Source organism: Aedes albopictus, chromosome 3 (assembly GCF_035046485.1).
Source record: "Aedes albopictus strain Foshan chromosome 3, AalbF5, whole genome shotgun sequence".
Taxonomy (NCBI): Eukaryota; Metazoa; Arthropoda; class Insecta; order Diptera; family Culicidae; genus Aedes; species Aedes albopictus.
Genome location: NC_085138.1, coordinates 395,399,983 through 395,410,206, shown reverse-complemented (window position 1 = coordinate 395,410,206; position 10,224 = coordinate 395,399,983).

Here is a 10,224-nt window from a genome sequence, read left to right as displayed (position 1 = left end):
GTGAATGTGGCTAAGACAAAGTACATGCTGGTAGGTGGGACTGAGCGAGACAGGACAAGCCTTGGCGGCAATGTTACGATAGACGGGGATACTTTCGAGGTGGTAGAAGAATTCGTCTACTCGGTTCCTTGCTAACGGCTGACAATAACGTGAGCCGTGAAATACGAAGGCGCATCATCAGTGGAAGTCGTGCCTACTATGGGCTCCAGAAGAAACTGCGGTCAAAAAAGACTCACCCCCGCACCAAATGTACCATGTGCAAGACGTTAATAAGACCGGTGGTTCTCTACGGACACGAGACATGGACGATGCTCGAGGAGGACCTGCAAGCACTCGGAGTTTTCGAGCGACGGGTGCTAAGGACGATCTTCGGCGGCGTGCAGGAGAACGGTGTGTGGCGGAGAAGGATGAACCACGAGCTCGCTGCACTTTACGGCGAACCCAGCATCCACAAAGTGGCCAAAGCCGGAAGGATACGATGGGCAGGGCATGTTGCAAGAATGCCGGATAACAACCCTGCAAAGCTGGTGTTTGCTAACCATCCGGTTGGGGGCTGTCCATTAATTACGTAAGGGAATTTTAGCGATTTTTCGACACCCCCTTTCCCCCTTGTAAGATTTTTTGTATGAGAACCCAAAAAATTTTGTATGTCGCGTAAGATTTTTCAAACCCCCCCTCCCCCCATAAACCCTTACGTAATTAATGAACAGCCCCTTGGTACAAGAAGGCGTGGAGCGCAGAGAGCACGATGGGCGGACCAGGTGGAGCGTGATCTGGCGAGTGTTGGGCGTGACCGACGTTGGAGAGCTGCAGCTGCAAATCGAGTATTATGGCGGCAAATTGTTGATTCAGTATTATCTTGAATTTGATGTTAACTAAACAAATGAAAATCTGTCAAAGTTTCTTATAGAAACTTCTTCGGCCATTTTTTTGGCCAAGTAATTCTCTAAGATATTTCTCCAGGCCTTCTTTCAGATATTCCTTTTCCAAAAAAATCTTTCAGTTAGATTTATATGAACTCCTTCTGAAATCCCAGCAGGATTAATCAAGACATTCTTCTGGGGTTTCGCTTTAAAAAATCATCGGAAATATCTCCAGGATTTTTTTTTACAGTTTTTTACAGGCATTTCTTAAGAAATTATTTCAAAAATTATTTAATAAATGTTTCCATTGTATTTTTCAGAAAATTTTCCAGATATTTCTTCTGGAATTCCATCAGAGACATGTTTAGGAATTGTTCTAGGGATTTCATTAAAAATTGCCACATGAATGTGTGAAGAAATTTCTGCAGAAATTCCTCCAGACATTTCTGCATTAGTGCTTTCAGTGAATCAGGCAGGAGTTACTCCAGCGATTCCTGTAGGAGTTCAAATAGAGATTCCTTCCAGATATTTCTTGATGTATTATCCCTGAATTTTTTATTATTTTTCTTCTAAGAATAACTTTTTTAATGTTTCTACACATTTTTTTAGATATTTATTAAAAAAATATTTCCTAGTAATCTCCACTGAAATTCCGGAGATACAAGAGGAAATATGTTCTCCATAGACTACGTCAGAATTTTGGATATTTCTACAGTTATTTCAGCTAGGGATTATTTCTAAGCTTCTTCAAAGAAGTTTTTTTTTAAATTCTTCTTAAAGTTCTTTACAAATTTTACTTTGATTCGGAAAATCTTTCCAAAGTTTCTTCAGGTATTTTTCGAGAAACTCCTTCAGTGAAGTATGTAGAAATTCCTACAATATTTTTTTTTAGAAATTGCTCATGCGTTACCATTGGAAATATCTTCTGGGATGTTTTTGGAGATCCCTGCAGTATTGGTTCAGATACTTCTCCAGGGATTTTCAGAAGTTCTACCAGAAATTCCAAAAATACTAAAGAGTTCTTTCAGAAATCCACGAAGGAATTTATAAGAAATCTCTTCAAGAAATCTTTTTAAAACTAATGGAGATACCTTATGGATCTTCTTAAAATGTGTTTGCATCTTTTTGAAATTCTTGAAATGTATTTACAGAAATTCGTGAAAAAAAATCCTGAAGCAATTATCTTGAAATTCCTGGTTTATTGCCTAGGAGAATACCTGAAGAAGCACCTTATAACATCCCCTTTAATCTCTGAAAACAAAAAAAAAACATTAAAACCTGAACGAGGAACTGTGCAAGTATTTCCAAAGAAAACCTGCTTGAGAAACCTTTGAAGGAATTCCTGGCAAAAAATTCTGAAGAGATCTTAGAAGAAAAATAACTGCAAAAATCGCAGTGAATAGTATGAAATTTTTGAAGAAATCCTTCAATTAATTTCTGAGGGATTTTTGAAGGAATTTCTGGAGGTATTATTGTAAAGCCTTCTGTAGATACCTCTGATGGGATTTCTTATACAATTTCAAAGGGGTTTGTACACAAAACACTTTAAACTACTCCCCGGAGAAATTTCTGAAGAAAATCCTGAAAAACAATACAAAAAAAATCTGGAGGAATTATTTAGAGACCCATTGAAGACATAAAAAATGTTTGAAGAAGTCTTTGAAATAATACCTTGAAGAACTTATGAACCGTTGTAGTATTAAAAAAACTTAAAAAAAATATAAAAAATGCCAAATGCTGTTGCCCTTGAAATTCTAAAAGGATATTATAATTTGGTACTCACCGGCGGCTCTTCCTATGCTGTGGGTCGTACCTGAAATAAAGCCCTTTTATCTCTAACTGACTGATAACTGTTCGATCACCTTTTTAAGCAATTATCATTTTATTAACGTCCCCCTTTTTCCCTCCTCACATCAAGTAATTCTTCGTGCACATACTGTTCGTTGGGGCCACCCGCGTCACTGGAGCACTCCACTGTTAGAGGCCTCGCTCCCGTCGATCTGGCTGCACCGAACCCGTTCTTCTGTTGAGCGCTCTTCGTTGTCGCTGTACTGCAGAACCGTGGCATACTCTTCGGCACTCTGTCACCTTTCCCACCCACAAACTGTTGACCACACGAGGTAGCTTCCCTTTTTCTTCATCATTGGTCGGTAAGAGGAATTCTTTGATCCACTGTCACACTGTTCCGCCGTGCCCACCCCGAGACACTTTGGAACCCCGCACTGCGTCAGTAATTCACCCATTACTGTTAGTTGCACTAAACTCTGACCAACTAGTGATCGCCCGATTGAACAATGGCCGGTCGTTCCGCCGGGCCCACCCCGAGACACTTTGGAACAACGCTTCGAATGTTCCCGAAACTTTTTGGCCTTCACACTGACCGTCTACTTGGGTACTTGGCTACCGACTACACTTCGGATTACTTGCGGTTACCGGTCTGAATTTCTGAAGGAAAACCCTAGAGGAATTTCTGAAAGAATCTCCGAATCTTTGTGAGAAAAATATCCTAAAATTGCATCTTTTGAAGATAGTTTTGAAAGAATTTCTGTAGAAAACCTTGTAAAATTCTTAGAAGAATTTCTCTAGAATTTTTGGAAGAATTCCTGTAAAAACTCCTGGAAAAAATCCTGACAATGATTTTGAACGATTTTTTCCGATTTTTTTGAAAAAAAAACATGAAAGAATACAAACATATACTTTTGCAGAAATCCTTGTAAGATTTCCCTTTTGAATTACTTAACAAATCCCAGCAGCAATTGCGGAAGAAAATTCTGAGGAAACCCGTGGACCAGTTTACTGGACTTCAAAAGGCCTTCCAGTTAATGCACTTCAAAAGGCCTTCCGCAAATTGTTAGCATTGCCAGTGATGCTAATGCTCACCGTATCATCTGGGACAGCTCAGGCATTAACTTAAGAGGCTGCAGTGTGATGGAATACTCCAGAAGCGCAGATCTTGTATTACTTAACATAGGGAACCGTCCAACTTTCATGGTATTTGTGGAAGACACAGAGGAAGTGTTGGACACAGAACGCTTTACTCTAGTAGAATTAGTTACGAGCTGACTAATTGGCATGTAGGGTATCGCGCCACTTGGGCGGTGGCTTCTATATTCGTCTGTTTTCCACTATAACTCAGTCAATTTTGAACCAATTGACTTGAAATGCTGTACACGGGTACATACTATACCTATCTCACTGCATTCCAAAAATTGTGTCAATTGGTTCAAATTTAAAAATTGTGAATCGTGAAAGTTGTGATCGTGAATGTTCTTACGTTAGCACAATCAACAAATGGTTTGTGGTTCAAATTTGACTGAGTTATAGCGGGAAAAAGACGAAAATAGAAGCCACCGCCCAAGTGGCGCGATTCCTTATCAGATGAAGAATATTTATCTGATCATCGCTACATCTTTTTTGAACACTTGAGTGTTACTTCACAAACTTTGCATTTCAGGAATCCCCGGTCAACCAGCTGGGATCTCTGCACCGATTTGATTATGTCGGTCGTTTATAAAAAAAAGGCTTCAAATGGGAGCTTTCAAAGAAGCTTGCCCTCTGCGGTCTGTCAAGATCACAAGAGGAACCCTTTGGTGGAACTCTGTTCTGGCGAAGCTCGGAAAACAATATGGAAACAGTTGGAACAGACGATGTTCGGGGTCATTAGGTCGGTTTGCAAAACCTACCAGATAGCTCTTCGGTCTGCTGAACGATGATCCAGCTGGAAAAAACCTTTGTACAAATGTTTTCAGTTTGTGTAAAGTCAGTCGGTTGAATGAAATCTGAAGATTTGCCAAATGGCGACTTCACTTTCTCTGATAATAAAGTACACCCCTCACTGGATGTGTGGATATTACATCTTCGAATGAATCAGATTATTTTTTCTTGTAGAGTTATGATTCTCTTGCTTCGACTCGGAGAATTATAACTTTAGAATTGAGTTTACTGAACGTTAAATAGTTTTGCTCCTTTGAAAATCCTATTTTACTTAAGAAGAGATATATTTAATATATTTATTACAAAGATGTTTTGCGAGGAACAGAACTAGCAGCTTTTTAAGCTAACGTTAGCTTAAGTGTGATTTGTTCACTCTTATACAGTAAAAATGTTTGTTGGGATATTTATTACCAAACTTTAGGGTGTGGGTTGTGCAACTTATGAAAAAGCAAAGAGTTTCTCTGCTGACTATGCTGCGCACAGCCAATGTCAATCATTCGTGATGTTCATTTGGCTAACATGCCTCTTCATGCCAGGGATGCCAGATGATTTAAAAAAATATCTGTATCACTCTTTTCAAAAGTCGGTATACCGTCGTTAGGGGTGAAAATGGGTCAAAAAACCCGGATTGATCCACCTAGTGGTGATAGTTCCTTTTTCGCGAATATGTGCTCATGACGAATATGTGCTCATGACGTTGACGTGAGCTGAAATGTTCCTGAATCATGAGAATACTTTACTTAGAATTTTATCAGAGCCATCATTGAATTGACTTTAAACTTATTGATGGCACATATTCCGACGTTATGTTCAACGTATAGGCAGAGCTGAAAAATATCAGACCTCTCAGTTAACAGCTTGACCTCCTTCACTATCACTGAAGGCCGATCAACACCAAGACGATACAACTTTTTCACAAACACAGATACCTTAACGATTTTCGACAAAGTATTTTCTACACACTTCTACACACGCTATATTTTATTATCATTATCATAATTTGACAAAAACATGCAAGTAACTGAAATTTCTCATACTGAATCCCATTCAACTTTCAGCCACATTACAGTGCGTGAGGGAGCAACCAGTCGCACAAAAATTTGACGCAGTCATTCTAGACGCGAAAGAGAATTGAAAAAGTTTGTTCGGAGTTATTACGATTAAATTTTAATTTTCCATACAACGTTGACCCATCCTTCTGCATTATTACACCTCAGGAATCTGAAATGGTGTGATTGGATGAGATCGTCTTAGTTTTGTCAAGATATCTATTGCTTGCTTTAATTTTTCTCACTTTTGAATTCCGACGAAGCACCCAACGCTAGTTTTGGAATACTACCGGTAGTTTCTTATGTGGTCTGAGACTATTATCTTGCTTACCGTTCATCAGGTTATCGGAAAATCCGCGATTTGACGTGCCGCATGCATGGGTTTCGTTCGCTTTTATATTTGGCCACTTCCAGCGGAACACTCGGAACCGGTTTCGGAACACCATCGTTTGTCCCAAATATGGTCTAAAACTATTTTCTTGCTATCCGTTCATCAGGTTACCTAAGGAGCCGCGATTTGATGTGTCGCATGCATGTGTTTGGTTCACTTAAATATTTGGCGGTGGAGCGGGCCTGGTTTGATGGTTAGAACAAAAGACTATCATGCCAAGGGCCTGGGATCGAATCCCACTCCCGACATATTCACAAAACGTAGGTTCTTCCTTCGGAAGGGAAGGGAAGGGTCCCGAGATGAACTAGCTTTGAGTTAAAAATCTCGTTAATAAAGACAAAAACAATAATATTTGGCCACTTCCGTAGGGAACCCGGAACCGGTTCCGGAAAACCACCGGTTGTCTCAAATATGGTCTAAAACTATTTTTTACGAACCATTCATCAGGTCGCCTATGGAGCCGCGATTTGAAGTGTCGCATGCATGGATTCGGTTCACTTTTATATTTTGCCACATCTGGCGGGACATACGGAACCGGTTCCGGAACACTACCGGTAGAATCTTAGGTTGTCTGAGACTATTTTCTTGCTTTTCATTCATCAAATTATTGAAAAAGCCGCGACTAGATGTGTCGCATGCATGGGTTTGCTTCACTGTTATATTAGGCCACTTCCGGCGGGACCTCCGGAACCGGTTTTGGAACACCGGTAGTTTCTTATGTGATCTGAGACCATTTTCTTGATAACCGTTCATCAGATTATCGCAAAGGGTACGATTTGACGTGTCGCTTGCATGGGTTTGTTTCATTTTTATATTTGTCCACTTCCGGACGGACGCCCGGAACCGGTTCAGGAACACTACCGGTTCAGATATGATCTGAGACTATTTTCTTGTTAACCGTTCATCAGGTTATTGAAAAAGCTGCGATTTGATGAGTCGCATGTATGGGTTTGGTTCACTTTCATATTTGGCCACTTCTGGTGGGACCTTCGGAACCGGTTCCGGAACATTACCGGTTCAGATATGGTCTGAGACTATTTTCTTGCTTACCGTTCATCATATTATCGAAAATGCCGTGGTTTGGTGTGTCGCATGCGTGGGTTTGTTGCATTTTCATATCTAGCCCCTTCCTGGGGTACCGATCCGGATCGCCTTAATGGCCATAATTCCGGAACGGCTGGACCGATCCGAACCATTTTCAATAGCAAACAATGGGATCAGATTCCGCGTCGAATGAACCATCGGTCATTAAAATCGGTTGAGATTTATTGCCGAAAAGTGACGTGAGTTCGTTTGTACACATACACACACACATACACACACACAGACATCACCTCAATTCGTCGAGCTGAGTTGATTGGTATATGTGACTCGAATCTCCGGGCCTCCTATCAAAAAGTCATTTTTGAAGTGAACATATAGCCTTTCCAGTACACTTAGTGTACGAGAAAGGCAAAAAGGATACTCAAAGAATGTTTGTTAAATAACAAATACAATTGAAGTCGGAATAACTTTTTATTCGGTATGTATACTCTTCTATCTGGTAATGACAGATTAGCAAGAAACTATCACTTTATATGAATTGCTTACTAAACTACAAATGACTACACCCTCTTAGAGGGGGTGAGAATGGGTCAAAGTATTCGAAATCGCCTATCTAAGATTATAAGTTAATTATTGAACATATCTAGCGAAACTTCTTAAAATACAATGTAACATCTACGAATAAAAACTTAGGTTATTTTAAAAGATGATTAATCCACCTAAAAGGGCTAATACAACCAAAAAATGGTTGAAATTTGATAAAATAACGTTTATATGTTGTATCGCCATTTTTAGCCACCATCCTCATCTAATGTTTCAACCTCCATCAGAGGAAGGGGGAGGATTATAACGAGGAGGGGCGCATTGAAAGATCGATTGAAAAAAAAAATGATATTTTTAGTATACTGCATAAGAAATGTTTAACCAAACCCGCTATAAACTCTCATGATCATTGGTCTCTATATTGCCAAAGCAAATCATTCCATCTCAAGATAGAGGGTCGTTTAAATATTATGTTACACATCATTTCACATTATTAGACCCTCTCCCGCAATAAAATTAAAGCGGATTTTTTTAAATCATTCTTTTATGAGTTCTAGTAGACTTATTTTTCTGTCCAAACGCATGGGTTTATTGCTATAAATGATTTTAGGCACTTAACCAATGAACACTCCCGCTTGCCACTTCTTCGACATATTTTCGAAGAAAAGTGGGCTTTTATGAAGATACGGTAAACATGGCACCACTCTAACGTCAAATGGGGACTGGATAACAAGATGAATTTTTAGTTAAGATTATGTGCACTCGATAACTTGCCTGACCCAATCTCACCCCCATTCTTAACATTTAGACATTGGGTCGAAAATATTGAATTTTTAAATAAAAAGAGCAATGACAGCCCGCGTTTTTCGTTGCGTCAACCAGGTAATACCTACAGCTAATCACTTATAAGAAAATTTATGGTTAGGTACTTGTGTGAAACATTATGATGGAGAAATTTTTTCAGAGTGATTCACCAGTAGTTTCATCATATAAGTTTAGCCATAAATTTAACAAAAAAAACATAATTGCTCAACATCTTATTCTGCATCATGACGTGTAAAAACATCTCCTCTTTGAAATAATATAAAGTTTTCAAAATAAATTAGCGATAGTTGATGAGCTATTTCAAATTTTATGTTTCTCCGTTTTGACCCAATCTCACCCCCCAGACCCATTGTCACCCCCATCGACGGTACCGTAAAAAATTTGAGTGAATAATCTGTATCCCATACAAATTGCCCCTCTAGCTCAAAAATCTGTATTTCATACAAAACGAATTGTGTACGGATGTTTGAAAAAACTGTATAATACAGATAAATCTATGGCATACCTGCAACATGCTTCTTCTTCTTCTTCTTCTTTGTGGCTCGACGTCCCCACTGGGACTTGGCCTGCCTCGCTTCAACTTAGTGTTCTTTGAGCACTTCCACAGTTATTAATTGAAGGGCTTTCTTTGCCTGCCATTACATGAATTTGTATATTGTGAGGCAAGTACAATGATACACTATGCCCAGGGAGTCGAGAAAATTTTCCCGACCGGAACGGGAATCGAACCCGCCGTCTCCAGATTGGCGATCCATAGCCTCAACCACTAGGCTAACTGGAGACCCTACATGCTTACCAATCTAATAAATCCACTGCACTGTGACTCTTTTACACAATGGCGTAATGGCGTTCGACTTTTGCATTTCTTTTATGCTGAAGTAATGTGAATGAACAGGTAAAGTGCGTTAGAGTCATTCTTGATTCCAAGTTTTCTTGAACAGCTCAAATTGAATTAAGAATCAAGAAAACGTGTATGGCCATTGGGCAATGCTGGCAAACCATTTGGTAAATTTTGGGGTATTAAACCCAAGTATACCAAATGGACTTGCACAACTGTTGTTTGATCAATATTGGCTTATGGATGTCTTGTGTGGTGGCGAAATGGTGAAGTGAGAACGATCCAAAAAGCGATATCTGGAGTGTTCTCTTTGACGTTATCCTACACACATATATATTTAACGAGAAGCACTTTCTTGCACTCAGCGATTAGTTTTATGCTGAAACCTCGTATGTTCTCACGCAGTACATTTTTTGCTAGCGAAACTGCTTGCATGACCTTCAAACCACGGTTTAAAACTAATGCTGCTTAATATGTAATCACCAAATCCGCACTCTCGCATCCGACGCTTCTGTGGGATTCAGTACCCAAAAACCTCCCAAGTTCCCATAGCAACCAATCAGCCCAACCAGCTCTCTCGCTCATTTTATCGATCTCCTCAACAACGTTCACTTTTAATTAAGCTCCGATGTTTCAAGTTTTCATTTCCTCCCGGGTTGATGGTGTTCTTGCTGTGGCTCCATCGCCACCACCACCGCCACCACCATCACCGGAATGAGGAAGAGCTTCCCAATAATTTGGTCAATCTATGTCTTGTTCTCTCGCTTTTCTTTGAGATCGTTTGCCAACCCCACCCCAACCAATCCGCACACGGACGGGTACGTAGGTACCTATAACCCAAACCGAAACGACTTCAGACGACCGACCCGGGCGGGAGCATCATTTCACATTTCATCGCTAACACGGCGGAGGAGACCCATGGGATTTGGTCAAATTAGTGAACGAATCGGAATCGGT